The following is a 15,923-nucleotide window of genomic DNA, read 5'->3' as shown; positions in this document are numbered from 1 at the left end:
GCCTCGCAGCGGTAAGAAGGCAGCACTCAGCTGTTTGCATGTGCTGCGATCATCGCGGTGCAGAGCAGTCAGCTGAGAATGTGGCTGTGGGGATTTCCTGCCGCACAGAGGGGCTGAGAATAGTGGCTGTAGGCTGTGGATGTGCAGAGCCCCAGGAAGCCAATGACAAGCTCCCCATGGTATGAAGAGGCTGTGATTTGAACTGCAGAAGCCAGTTACAGGTTCCCCGCAGCATGAGGAGAGGCAGGAAGTGTTCCCGAGGGGGAGAACTGGAGTGAACTGCTGCATGTCGAGCCACTGCAGCTGCCAGCCCTCCCACAATGAACTTGTCTGCAGTTGTGAGTCTCTGAGCCCAGTGTGCCGCAAGAAGGAGAGAGGGAAGCTGCAGAAGGCATTGGGGGCTTATGATTTATTTAGGCCACAATCTTGCTGATGTTGCGATTCTGCTCACGGCTAGGCTGCGAGCAGCCTTTCACCTCCTTGCTGCCTGCTCCCCTGCCATCTGCCTGCCTGCTCCGCATGGCTGGAGCCGCTGTCTTCTTCTCCTTTGCGCCCAGGAGACCACTGACGCCGTTCCCACGCGGTCGGGATTGCCGCCGCTTCTGCAACCTTGCAGCAAGGAGGCCACCGTTGCTGTCTCCACGCGGCTGGAGCCACTGCCTGTTACCTTGTGGCCAGGAGGCTGCTGCCGGTGTTTCTCTGCGGCCCTGAGGCCGCCCACATTCATCTCCTGCACGGTGGGCCTTGCCGCCGTGCTTCCATGTGGCTTGGACGCCGCTGACGTTTTCCTTCCTTCAGTGCTGGTAGGGCTGTTGCCTCTAGCTTCCTCCCTTGCGGTCAGAAGGCCGCCAACGTTGAACCCGGCGCGGCATGGAGCCCGTCCCAGCCTTCTTCCTATGCGGCAGGAAGCCGCCTCTGATGCTGGGCCCTGCTTCACGGCCTAGTGCCGCTCCTGCCTCCTGCTTCCTTAGGCGCGTGGCCGCGTCTCTCCTTTGGATTTAAAGGGCCCGCGGTGGGAGTAGTCCCGCAGCCCCTCCTGGTGATGTCATCAAGGTGTTTCCTCTTCAACCCTACAAAAGGGCTCAGTCTTCAGTGCATCGTTGTCTTCGCAATGGATACAGTTCAGGATACTCCAGCGGTAATACGAATTCTTTCTTGCCGTTTCCTGAACCCAGCATTTTAGTGACTTTTGAGGATTCTGATTTTTAGGCTGATTTGATAGTCAGCATAATGTTATTAATGGCAATCTATAGTCGCCGTCTACATACAGAAACCGTCTTTTTGTATATCACGAAGGCAATTTTTCTTCAGAGTCAGAACATGATGCAGGCTGAAAACATGAAATATCCTGTAACTATTCCCTGCCAGTTATTTGAAACGTATTTAAACTTGTGACGAGTGAACCCAGATGTAAAATAAAACAGACCAAAACCAGTAAAACTTTTTTCAGCCTGCAGGACCCGCATCGCCCCGCGGACGTTCTTCTGTCCGACCTGACCTGACCCACGCTGAAATATTTTGAACCCGACCTGGCCTGCGGGTTCGGGTCAGGCCAGCCCGCAAAATGCAGATGTCTGCCTATATAACCCATACGAGGTATGACGATTACTTCTTTGGTTAGTTCAAATTATTCACCCAGATGGCGTATTCAATACAAAAAACAGCAAATAAAATTGACATAAAATGCAGAAGATTTACATCGATTCTCATCTGACATTATAGAATTTTATTGAAATGTTTTGCATTTTGTGTCAAACTTACATTACACCACATTAAATGATGCTGCATAAACAAGCCATAGGTTGTGTATGTTTCATGTTTTGTAATAAAAATAGCAGTCTCCTTATAATTTGGTGAACACCCCAGTCAACATTTTCTGCTTACAGCTTTCAGCCCTGAGTTAACAAAACAGTATATAAAAGTAGTAATGATATATTTTACGTACCTATTATCAGTAGATATGTAGAAGACAAGCGATATGAGCATAATGAATCACTATTGTAATGCCAAATCTGGAATTTTCCTTTAACACGTGGTCTACGCTGAGTGTGTGAGAGAGAAATAGCAAATGCTTTTTGCCTGTGACTGAGCAAGACAGCGCAAACTGTAGAGATGGGCAACGTAAATGTACCGCTCAATTTATTTAAAGTATATGGATGTAAATTTAAAAAACAGCATTTTAAATGGTCTTTTCAAAATAATTCTGAAAAATTTGTAAATGTTTTATTATTTTGCTGTATATACGGCCCCCTGACTGCTGCGCCCTAGGCCATGGCCTAGGTTGGCCTTATGGGAAATCCAACCCTGTCTTCATGGGAATTCCCTTGTCTTCATTTGTGGTTCCTGATCCTTCGAGTGTATCTTCGTTCCATGTTCTGGTCTCTCGCCGGATCCTATGTCCTTGTCTTCAGATGTCTTCATTGTCCGACCTTCCTGATGTCCTCACCTTCAGATCTTCCTGATGTCCGCCCTTCCGATGTCCAGTCTCTCCTGAAGTCCGTCATCCAGTTGTTCTGCCTCTCGCTGCCTCCTCGATGCTCTTGGTTGAGTGACCTGGGGGTCCAAAATCCAGATGTCCAGATGTTCCAGATGTCTTGTTTTCCAGTTCTCTCGACACCTCCTTGATGCTCTTGACCGAGTGTCCTGGAGGTTGAAGTCACGATGTCCTGACATTTTAGACGTTTTTGTGTCCAGATGTCCTTGTCTTCAGATTCTTCTGACGTCCTCGTCTTAAAATCCTTTGCTTTCAAGCATTCAGACCTTTTGGCTCCCTTTTCAGGGAAGCCTTCTTTTCAGATGGCCTGGTTCCAGATTTACCTCCTAGTGAGCTGTCCTCTGTTCAACTTTAGGATGACCTTCTGGTGCATCTTCCACGCTGGGTCTGAAGCCTTTGCTTCTTCTGGTTGGCCTGTCAGGTGTGTCAATCACGCTGGGACACCGAAGCTCAGTCTAGGTCGGTTGCTGCTACAAGTCTTGGCCATATTCCTATTCATGCTGAGGTTTAACTCTTCCATTGTCTTTCCATTCATCAAGTGTCTTCATCAATGTTCCTGATGTTCTTCTCTTCAGCCTTGCCAAGAACTTTTGTCTGACCCTGTCTTCAAGTATCGTCTGACCCTGTCTTCAAGTATCGTTGTCTGACCTTGTCTTCAGTCTTCAAGTCGTCTCCAAGTCTTCGAGTTCCTGTCTTGTTCCAGTTTCATCGTCTGTCCTCGACCTCTGTCCATCCTGACGCATTTGCCATTCCTGTACAGCAGGTCTGAAAGGGATATCGAGTGGCCGGAGGGCTACCCCAGAGACCAACATTGCATTGTTGGGTCTCTTCTGATGTGTCAGGTTCGGCAGAGGTCAGAGTCCCTGGTCTTCAGCCTGTCCGCCTGTGCTTGTACACGTCTCACCTACTTCGGCGCTTCTTTGGAGCTCTCTGCAGTCGCACCATGGTCCAAAGACACACTAACCTCTCCAGATTTGGGACCGCTCCCAAGCACTCCTGCAACAACTGATATCGGTGATGACATCAGTGGGACCAGTAGGTCTGGGGCAGGGGTGGATTGCAGGAAAATATCAGCCTGGGGGATTTTTTTCAAAACCAGCCCATGAAGTATCTGAATCCCTTGTGTCCTCTGCAACATGTGTTTCAACAGTTTCCAAAAGTATGCCAAACTGACCCCTCAGAGGTACATCATTTGATCTGGTGCTTGGCAAAACTGAGCCAAAAAATCTCCAACATAAATTTCACATTTTTCTAAATTAACTAAGTAGTAGAACATACCCCAGACTAGGAATGAGCAAACATAGCTGCAGGCCCCCTTCCTTCCAAGCATATTATATATACCAATCAGCTCTTGAACCAATTGCCAAGTAGTGAGACAACCATACTGCCAGCCAGTGCCAGATACACTCACACATGCTCTTTCAGATACCCACTTTGTGTCTGAAAGTCTGTGTGTGGGTATCTTTTTCTCTGACATAGAAAGACACCCAAGCACACACAAACACTCTCTCTAGACACACTTCACACTAAGAGTGAATGTGTGGGTGTCTTTGTGTCAGAAAGACACCCATCCACACATTCTCTGGGGCACTCCATGAAGTCAGCATGTGGCACATTTAAAATTAATCGGAGAAAGTTCTTTTTCACTCAACGCACAATTAAACTCTGGAATTTGTTGCAGTTAGTGCAGTTAGTATAGCTGTGTATAAAAAAGGATTGGATAAGTTCTTGGAGGAGAAGTCCATTACCTTCTATTAATTAAGTTGACTTAGAAAATAGCCACTGCTATTACTAGCAACGATAACATGGAATAGACTTAGTTTTTGGGTACTTGCCAGGTTCTTATGGCCTGAATTGGCCACTGTTGGAAACAGGATGCTGGGCTTGATGGACCCTTGGTCTGACCCAGTATGGCATGTTCTTATGTTCTCTCAGACACACACATTCTGTCATTGTGCTGCTGCTCGTGCTTTCACAGTGAGTGCCCCCACTCCAGTTCTGCCTGCCACATCATTATGTAGTTTTATTTTTTGCTTGTTGCCAGCTCTTCAGCCTGTAGCAGCCCCTCCCTTTCCAATTCCCATCCCTTCTTGTCAAACCCACTCTCCAGGAGACTCATTGGTTCCAGAGCCAGCTGCCAGAAGCCTCCATGGCTCATGCTGATAGCTGAAACAAACACACTCTCCCATCGCACACACACACTGATGCTAACACACATGCTTCCTCTCACACACACATTCTCCCACACACACATGCACATGCACACACACACAGTCACTGACATACTCTCACTCACTCTCCCCTCTTGCTTCCTCTCACTATATAACAAAACATTGTTACATTACAGTGGTGCTCAGACGGAATCGAGGCAGGGATATCTGATGATGGTCCTGGTATGGGAAGAGGTAGAACGGAAGGACCCGATGCAGGGAGGGAGCTGGGGGAAAGTTATGTTTTCCCATGGCCCCAGTGTAAGGGTGGCCGGCTCGGTCAGCGGCAGAGATTAAGGAGAGGCTTCTTGCAGCCGAGATTTGAAGAGAGACGATGGGAGTGTTTCCCGCCGCCACGGTGATGAGGGGAGGAGGGGATCAGTTGCTAGTCAGTGATGCCACGGGATTAAAAAACAGGCAGGCCCATGTAACCGTGGCCATGGGGGAGAAAAAAACCCCAGAGGTGCAGACCCATGGAGAATGCGGCTCCAGTCGTACAAAAAACAAAAGCAGAGAGCCTCAGGGGAGGCTTCCATTCTTCCAAATGAACTGCTGCGGGGCCTGATATTAATCGCAGCGGCTCTGCAGGCATCAACCCTAGTCCCATGACTGACCTGGCCGGCCCACCGGGGCACTCCCGAAGCTCCGATAGGACAATCCACCCCTGAGCAGGGGCCATATAAAAAATGTTAAACACCGCAGACCCGGGGCAGCTAATCGACAGATTTCCCAAACAGCCGCGCGGCAGGAAATCCCCACGGACGCATTCTCAACTGACTGCTCTGCGCCGCGATGATTGTAGCACAGGCAACAGCTGAGTGCTGCCTTCTTACCGCTGCGAGGCTGGGGGGGAGTCTTGGGAGCATTGGGACATGATTTCTGCAGCAGCAGCATGGCCCTTTCTTCTTCCCGTGTGCCTGGTAAACATCACTTCCTCTTCCGGGCCGCAGGGGCGGGAAGAAGAAAAGGCCAGGTTGCTGCTGCTGGCTTCCACAAACACTGCTGCTGTTCCCCTCCGGGCTTGAATGCGCTGATAGCATGGGCTGGAACGGCAGCAGTGTTCATTGAAGAACTGTGTGCGTCTCGCTGGGGTGAGGAGAGGGAGGGAAGAGCATTGGGAGACCAGGAAGTGTGCGATATACTTGTCGATGCTTGGCGAAACACTGGTTGAGAACCACTGTGCTAAGCTGTAATGGTCCAGATACACCATGGTCCTGATATGACCTTCCCTCATCTGTGTCTGAAATGCATTCCATGTCATTTTCAAAATCTCACATTCAAATGTTCGAAACGCTTAAAAGGAATCCGTTCTTGAGAAAGTTAAACAAGGGCTTGTATTATGCATCATGTATTTTTCGCCATACACACAAAATGGGAGAAATGCCTCTCTGTATCCATCCCAAGTTTCATTGTACCTTAACTGAACTATCACAGGCTATTACTCCTGGTGAAATTTGGGTTTAGTTTAAGAACCTAAGATGTTGACAGCCTACAGTCATCAGCGGTTATGACAACCTCTATTTCGGTGATGTGTGGAGAAAGATCATCATAAAAGTTAGCATGTGTGATGATGCAGGAGGAATTGTATTAGCCCCTGCGTAAAGCAGAAAGCATTAAAGTATAAGACATCAGCCTCTGAGAGGAAAACAGGGCATATAAAGGTTAAAAGGGTCCCTGTGGAACTACAATTCCCAGATATCCCTGCAGCAAGTGTGGCAAGGAGTTGTGCATAATGAACCTGACTCGCCAGTATTAGTGGAATCACACCAATTGGCTGCTAGGAACTGTAAGAGGGGTGGCGCCACAGAGGTGATGCAAATCAGCAGGGGAAAGCAGCAGTTTCACCCCCAGCAGCATGGAGCAGCCCTCTGAGGAGGAGGAGGAAGAATCAGTTCTAAAGTCACCATGGCACTAAAATTAAGTTGTTTTTTGAAGAAAGGCATTGAGACCGTGTGGCATCAGTGATCAGAAGCCTGCATATCTAGGGAGGGGATATAAAAAATGCTTTAGTAGATTATAGTATCTGGGGGAGGGAAAGCGAGAGAGAGAGCCTCAGGGAAAGAAAAGAAAAGAAGTTTGAATTGTGCTAAGTGATAATTAATCTTTAGAACTGAAGGGTTGGCAAAAGTATGAAAGCTAAACCTCCTGAAATAGAGGGAGATTTGGAAACTAATGAGATTTAAGTAAGGCTGGTTTAGTGGGGCTGCTGAGAGAGAGAGAGAGAGCCCCAAGGAAATAACGAAAAAGAGTTTGAATTGTTCTGGATGATAACTAGTTTTTAGAACGGAGTGGCTGACAGATACATGAAAGCTACACCTTCTGAAATACGGAGAATTTTGGGATGTTTTTGTCTAGATTTAAGGAAGGCTGGTGAACTGGTTTGATGATACAACTGAGAGCCGATGTTGCTGGAACTGTGAATTAAAGCTAAAGCAGCCTAATTAGCACTGATTGAGAGCCTGGGCTCAGGCTGGGCTTGCAACAGAATTAGGTGGCCTTCCAGAGTGGTGGAGACTGCAAGCCAATATTAAGGGTGAGAGTCCTCAGGGAGCGTGGAGAACAATTGCAAACTCTTGGTTGTAAGAAATGTAGGGAAATACAGCTGGGTTTGAAAGTTTAAGGGCTGAGCACTACAAGAAACCCTTCTATTAAAAGTTTTAGGAAGGCCTGAATAACACTGGTGCTGGTGCTAATTGTGATATGAAGCTATTTCCACTTTCAAGATATTGAAAAGTGATAAACACACTGAAACCTTATAGTTCTGTCCAGGGGCAGATTGCAGAAAAATATTTGCCTGGGGGATTTTTTCAAAACTGGCCCATAGGGTATCTGACTCCCTTGTGCATGACTTATCACAACCACTAAATAATATTTAATATGAAACTATGTTACAGTATTTGATGGCACCTGTTTAGTTAATATAACTCAACACATTTAAGTTTGAAATTATGTGCCTTATTGTGAACCGTTGTGACGGCAACTAGCTTAACGACGGTATTTATTTATTTAGAATTTTTTATATACCGACAACCGTTTGCACATCGTATCGGTTTACAAATAACTTGTAACTTTTCGGCAGTGCCTTTACATGGAACAATAAACTATGAGTATAGGAACTAACAAACTAACAAAGAAACAGAGTAACTATTTACAAGATTCAATGGTATATTGTTCATAAACTGATTAGGGATATAGTCCATAAACTGATTAAGGAGCTGGGTAAGCAGAAGGAAAATTGCAGGATTTGTGATCAAACAGTAGGGTAGCAGATGTAGGTTTCAATGAAGGTTTTAGCAGGGGGGGGGGGGGGGGAGAGAAGAGAGGAATGAGCAGTTTAATGAAGTGTTAACACGAGGGGAAGTAGCAACACATTGTACAAGGATATACAAAGGAAAAGTACTATACACAGCTCAGGGAGTCGTCAGGAAGGTGGTTATCGTAGGAAGGGTAGGCCTGTTGGAACAGCCAGGTTTTTAGCTTTTTTTTTTAATTTGGGTGTAGAGGTTTCGGTGCGTAGGTCTGGGGGCATGGAATTCCATAGAGTGGGGCCAGCCAGGGAAAAGGCTCTGTTCATTGTGGAGATATGTTTAGTAGATTTGATAGAGGGGGTACGGAGTGTTCCTTGGAGGGCAGAACGAGTTGGTCTGGTGGAGGTGCGAAGAAGTAGTGGGGGGTTGATCCAGTCGGTGTTTTCATTGGTGATGCTTTTATGTATGAGGGAAAGAACCTTGAAAAGGATATGAGATTGTATTGGTAGCCAGTGGGGTTCGATAAGGGTTGGGGTGATGTGGTCACGTTTTCTGGAGTTAGTAAGGATACGTGCTGAGGCGTTCTGTAAGAGTTGTAATGGTTTGGCATATATGGCAGGGAGGCCAAGGAAGAGTGCATTACAGTAGTCTATTTTGGAAAAGATAATAGAATGTAGTACTGTGCGAAAGTCAGTGAAGTATAGGAGGGGTCTGAGTTTCTTGATGGTTTGTAATTTGAAATAGCAGTCACTTAGGATAGATTTAATGAAGGGTTTGAGAGAGAGCTGGTTGTCAATAAGGACACCAAGGCTATGGGTGTAGGCGGGGATATGTGCGTAAATCCACTGGATTTACGCACGTAGAGCTTTGAAAATCCGGCCCATAACATTGTTTTTTTAAATTTCCCAAACAGCGATAAAATATTTCAAAATAGCAGACATATCAAACTACACCCAATAATTAAAATTAAAGCTAAAATAAATCCCCTGCTTTCCGTACTTGGAAACTTTAGATTCCAGTCAGCCTGAGATTGTCATGGATTAGTAAGGGCTGGGGGATATGCACAACTTTTTTTCTATCTCTAACACACACGTTCATTCTCTCTCAAACTCCCTTATATTATCTCTCACACATGCTCACTAGATCACAAGCTGTCTCTCGTACATACTCACTGGCTCACTTGCTCTCTCACAGACATGCTCATTGTATCACATACTCACGCACTTGTTCACACACATGCTCACTGGCTCAAATCGCTTTCTCATATACATGTTCACTCACATGTTCACTGATTCATTCTTGCTCACACCCAGGCCCACTGGCTTAAATAGTCCTCTTGCTCAAACATATGCTCATTGGCTCACTCGTTCTCTCTTTCTCACAAACATGCCTGACTGTATTATGCATGCATCAATGGAAAAACAGAAACATAATCACTCCTCACAAAACATCAAGCAATAAAATCAAGAGATATAAGACATTCATAATATTAAAACCATGAAAAGAATGAATGAATATATAAAAAAAGACGACAAACATAGGGGGCCCAATATTCAAAGCGCATTCAGCGCTACTTAACCGGATAAGTAGGACTTATGTGGTTAAATAGCGGCCATTGACTATGCACTTACATTTAGTGGGCTAAAAATTTAGCTGTATAAGTTGTAGGCAGGCAGTGGGTAGAGCGACTTAGACATATAACTTATGCAACTAAGTAGCAATATTCGGTCTTAGCTGCATAAGTTTGCCAGCTGTATTAGACGGTTATAACTGATTTGCTAAATATAAATATAGATGTATATATTCAGCAGCCTATACCGCTGAATATACCGTGTAATTTAGCTGGATAAGTTATATCCGTTGATGTACCCATGAATACCGGTCTACAAAAAGCTTTAAATAAATAAATAAACAAAATATCTGGCCAAGTTACTTAAATGGCCATATTTCAATATTGGGCCATTCATGATTTAAAAGACACACAAATTTGTTCTAATATTTCCCAAACACTAATAAAATATTTCAAAACAGCAGACACATGAAATAACACCCCAAAATGTAAAATAAAAAAAAATTAAATAATTAAAAAAGCTCCAGCTTTCCATACCATTAAATAAATAAATACCTGGCATCTTTTGATATCCCAGAGATTGTTGTGGATTTAGGTGAAGAAGGTCACACAATCTTTATCATGTCTCTCTCTCCTTTACACACATAGGCACTCTCTCTCTCATATACACATGCAGGCTCTTACTCTCATGCATACATGCAGGTGCTCTCATACAGACATGCAGGCTCTCACTCTCTCATGTACACATGCAGGTACCTCATACAGACATGGCATGCTCTCCTCATACACATGCAGGCGCTCACACACATGCAGGCGTTCACTCATGCACTTAATCAGGCTCTCTCTCTTTCATACACACATGCAGGCTCACACTCAGGCACATATTCAGGCTCTCTCTCATACACACATTCAGACTCTCTCTCTTGCACATATTCAGGCTCTCTCTCATACACACATTCAGACTCACTCTCTTGCACATATTCAGGCTCTCTTTCTTTCATATACACATGCAGGCCCACTCTCATGCACATATTCAGGCTCTCTCTCTTTCGTATACACATACAGGCGCACACTCATGCACATATTCAGGCATTCTCTCTCTTTTGTATACACATGCAGGCGCACACTCATGCACAAATTGCTCTCTCTCTTTCATACACACATGCAGGCTCACTCTCATGCACATATTCAGGCTGTCTCTCTTTCATATACACATGCAGGCGCACACTCATGCACAAATTGCTCTCTCTCTTTCATACACACATGCAGGCTCACTCTCATGCACATATTCAGGCTCTCTCTCTTTCATACAAACATGCAGGCTCACTCTCATGTACATATTCAGGCTCTCTCTCTTTCATACAAACATGCAGGCTCACTCTCATGCACATATTCAGGCTCTCTTTCTTTCATATACACATGCAGGCCCACTCTCATGCACATATTCAGGCTCTCTCTCTTTCGTATGCACATGCAGGAGCACACTCATGCACATATTCAGGCATTCTCTCTTTTGTATACAAATGCAGGTGCACACTCATACACATATTCAGGCTCTCTCTCTTTCATATACACATGCAGACTCACACTCATACACATATTCAGGCTCTCTCTCTTTCATACACACATGTTGGCGCTTTCTTTCACACACACACACACACACACACACACACACACATCCACCCCTCTCAGTCTTCGTCCTTTCTTCTGGGCCTTGGCTATGCCCATGCTGCTCATTTACGGCCGGAGGGGAAGTGGCAGGAAATAGCAATGCATCCACCAGATGTTTCCTTTTGCTAGTTGGGCTCTATCACGGCCTCGCCAAGACCTCCTTCGGGCCGCGTCTGGTGTCGTAGCCCCGCCGACATCTCCCTTGGGATGCGTCGGGTGTCATGGCCCCGCAAAAGAACTTGTTTCGTGGCATCAGCTCAGCAGGAGCTGACCACTAATGGATGCCCGATCCCCCGATAGGCCATTCCGCCCCTGGTTCTGTCTGTAGGTAACTGGAGAGTAATAATTTTGTGATTTTGGGGAATTGCATTCATCAACATTCAATCTGTGTCTGTTTGTAAACTTGAAACATTTAAGCAATCTATTTTTCAGCAAATTTACTGGAAAGAACCTGTAGGGAATTGAAAGAAGGTTCAATAAGGGTTTTGTGATTTTGGAAGATTGTCACTGCTTGAATAAGAAATGGAATATCGATTAAGAAGAAGTAAATACACCTTTTTTTTTTAAAGGGGAGCTGGTTTCAAAGTGTGTTATATGCCTTTCTTAAGGAAGAGGGGCTTAAAGAAATTGAGAATGCTGGGGAAAGTGAAGACCTCAGGCTTGCAGACTTTTATTCCAGGCTAAGTGTAGTCGTACTGGCAATTCCTCTGGTTAGCCTGTTACACTGTAAGTGGATATAAGGAGAATGGAGTGAACTTTTCCATTATGTATGTTTAACGTAGGGTTATATTTGAAGCTAGAGAAAGATCATCATTAGCACTCAATGAGATATTGGGAATAAAGGGTGTTCAAACGCAGGTGACAGTCAGAGGAGAAAGCGAGCTAAGGCAGAGTCCTGGTATGTTAGGGAGGTAGGAAGTCCAAACGTAAAAGCCTGGATAGTGATTGATGACTACCTGGTTCACACTGGTACAAGTTACAGTCCATCTAAGCCAGGACCTCTGATCAGCTGACCGATGGACTAGAATGCGCTCTAGAACCTGGCATCTTATGACAGTATGCTTTTCAATTGTGGAGCTGTTCTATCCGGCTGGATTATTTAGATAAATGTCCTGGAGTCGGAAATGATCAGATGTATGGAATTCGCTCAGTTTTTATATCCACCATGGTAAAACATATACAGAACTGGCTGACATGGGTGATATTTAAACTAAAAATGCCCCAAACCGAAATTTGTGATTCATTTGGACAATTGCTATCCTTCATTGTTTGGTTCACAAATCATAATACATGACTCATGGATGGTTCTTGATTTCCAGGACTTTCTTGTGAGCCTTACTGTGTAGTTCACTGAGTAGAAAATAGAAGTGTGACTGTTAAAAAAAAAAAAAAAAAAAGTTTGATTGAATTTGACAAACTCAAGAGAATTTTGTGGATTTGATGAACTATTTTGTAATCAGTTTGAAGTAGATTTTTACAAACTATTAAATCTGCATCTGGTTTTGAGCAGATTTGCCAATTTGTGGAAATCTGTACCAGGAAGGTTTGTTTGGATTTTCTTCACATCTACTGGGAAAAATCTGACAAGATTTCCCAGTGGATAAGGGAAAATAAAAAAATTATATCAAACTCTAACCAGGCTGAAATTCAACTGGTGAGAGTTTGACCTCAAATTATTTGCACATTTTTTGGATTTATTTAAATTAGACATGAGGAAAGCAGAACGTTTGAAGTAATTTTGTGATCTATGAAACTACCAACTAAGTGATGAATGATTCACTTTGATTTTTTTTTCCTATTACATGGTTTGAGAAATAATTTTGATTAACATGCAAGGATTTAGTCCATTTCTAATTCAAATCTGAACCATTTTATGGTTTTGAGATCCATATTCAGACATTGTCTAGAAGATCGTAAAGTTAGCTGGATAAAGAGTGACCAAAACGGATGGGGTCTCCATCGGAAGGAGAGGAGAGGCTGAAGCATCTAGATATGAATATCCTGGAAGAGAGGAGGTGCAGGGGAGATATGATACAGACGTTCACATACTTGAAAGGTTTTAATGATGCATGAACTTCAAACCTTTTCCATTGAAAAAGAAACAATAGAATTAGGGATCATGAAATGAAACTCCAGGGGGGACGATTCAGAACCAACGTCAGGAAATATTTCTTCATGCAGAGGGTGGTGGAGGCCTGGAATGCCCTTCCGGAGGAGATGGTGAAGACTAAAATAGTCAAAGAATTCAAGGGGACATGGGATAAACACTGCGGATCCCTAAAGGCTAGAGGATGGAAATGAAGAAAAGGGTGCTTGGGGGTAACCTGCTCAGTGTGGTGGTTTCTACACTTACTGAAGGTATGGGAATTACTACCCTTAACCAATAATCCTTGATACTTTTGATACAATTGCAACATAACTCTCTGCTTCAATGGAGGGGGGGAGGGGGAATTAGATTCAGACAACAACCAACACGGGGCCCTGACTTTTAAAGTCTGGGGTACTATATGGAGACTTAAGGAAAAAGCACAGGACTGCTTCTACAGCCAAGTCCATAAGCAAAGCACGTCAAGCAGCATTGTCTAAATTTTCAAGAAGGCTCCTCATCCAGTAAAATGTTGCTAGCAACAATTTTTTTATAAGTTTGAAAGTTGCTTGGTTTTGATTGTAAATTTCACTACCCTTATCACAAGGCTTGGGGATAACTGCATGGAGTGGAAGTTGCTACCCTTAGGAGAAACATGAGGGTAACCTACGTGGCAACCAACAAGGACTGAATTTCACAGGCTGGGTAAACAAATAAGCGTAGGAGTAGCTTGCTTATTGCAGCGGTTACTACCCCTAACCAATTAAGCTAGATACTTCACTTAGATGCAGCTCCAGCACTGCTCTCTAGTACATCAGTGGCAGGGGTGGAAGGTAACTAGAACCAAAAAGTTACTAATAAGGGCCAAGAGTAACAGATAAGTATGAGAAAAAAAAAAGTGTGAAAGCTTGCTGGGCAGACTGGATGGGCCGTTTGGTCTTCTTCTGCCGTCATTTCTATGTTTCTATCTTATGAAGCTTAATGAGCAGACTGGATAGACCATTTGGTCCTTTTCTGTCGTCATTGCTATGTTACTATGTATATTACATACGCTGAAAATGGACACAGACAGAAATCAGCCAGGACACACACACAAACACATACCCCATTTTTCATAGACACGCTGCCTCCTCTCTCTCACACACGCATTCCCTGAAACACCCAACCACACAGACATATTTTAGTTCACATGTACAACATCTCTATCACCAACTCATTCAAATGCAAACAAATTCAAACTCTGTCAAATACACAGACACAGCCTCAATTACTCACACACACACAAGGAGTTATGCCTACATGCTCCCTTCCTCTTTCATACTCAAAGCCACCTTCTCGCAGAAAGAAGCAACCAGAACACTTGGCCTCTGTCCAATGTTCCCTCCAAGGAGTAATGAGATATGTGCACATTTTTTTTAATGTGAGCAATAATGGTTTTAAACAACAATTTTTGAGTGCCAGTATTAACATTGCATTTTTGTATCTAGCACAAAGAAAAATGTATGTGAGTGACCATGTAAAACCTTTGAGCGACACTCTGAAATGTATGCACGCTCGCTCACACACTCAGCTTAGAGGGCACTAATGCTTCCGTCATACACACACCCACATACATCTATATCTGTATACAAAACTGACCTCCTTCTCTCACATGCACACAAACAACTTGAAATCTCATTCACACAAACATAGCCTCCTCATGTCTTATACAAACACATTTTGGAGATTTTCACTTTGGCAATTTTGTGTACTCTATGGAGTCCACCTTTCCAACTTGTTATAAGAAGAGAATACAGACTATAAGCGGGTAAGAAATGCAGTCAAGGCAACCATTTAAATAAAAAATAATCCTTCCCTCAGATGTTAAGTGGTATGCCAAACACCGGACTCCTAGGACAGGGCTTGCAGCAATGTCCATGCTCCTGACCCAGCTATGTATGCAAGTTTCATAGGAAAATTACATAATTGTGTGGACTTGGACGTGAGAACAGATGCCATTTGCTTCATCCAATATAGTTGACGTATGCACCTGTTTTGTTTTGCTGCCATAGAACCAACCTACGTGTGTAATTCTGAAAGTTATGCATATAAATTGAAAAAAATGGAAATCTGTGCTTACAAAAGACATTCTCCAGGACTTCCTGCAAAGAACACCTTAACACCCGATTGCTGGCAACTACCTTCATTCTTCAACATCTAATAAACAAAGTTGATGCATAAAGTTTGATAAACGAGATATTTGTCTAGCAATTATGGTTTGGTTTCTGACTCCATGGAATAGGATACAACATTTTTTAAAAAGAGATCTGAAGGTGTATATTAATCTATACACTCAGTCTATAGCTGAAGATGCCTATGACCCTGAAAAATCATTCATAAGGGTTAAAGATGAAACCCACCCATAATGAACCAATGCTATTTATTGAAAGAAGAAAGGTATAGAGTTACGAGCCAGGTAATGAAAGCCACTCCTACTCACCTACTTGTAAATAGGGTTATAATCTTGTAACCTTGTTCAGAAGTATAGTAAAGTAGATGTGACTGCTCTCCCCCTGTGAGATTTTTTTTTCTCTTGGAATTGAATAGCACTGTTTATAAGCTGAAGGCTTTTAATATGCCAATCCACTCTCAGTTGTCATCCTCT

Source organism: Rhinatrema bivittatum, chromosome 4 (genome assembly GCF_901001135.1).
Source record: "Rhinatrema bivittatum chromosome 4, aRhiBiv1.1, whole genome shotgun sequence".
In the NCBI taxonomy this organism is placed as follows: domain Eukaryota; kingdom Metazoa; phylum Chordata; class Amphibia; order Gymnophiona; family Rhinatrematidae; genus Rhinatrema; species Rhinatrema bivittatum.
This window is presented reverse-complemented; position numbering follows the sequence as displayed.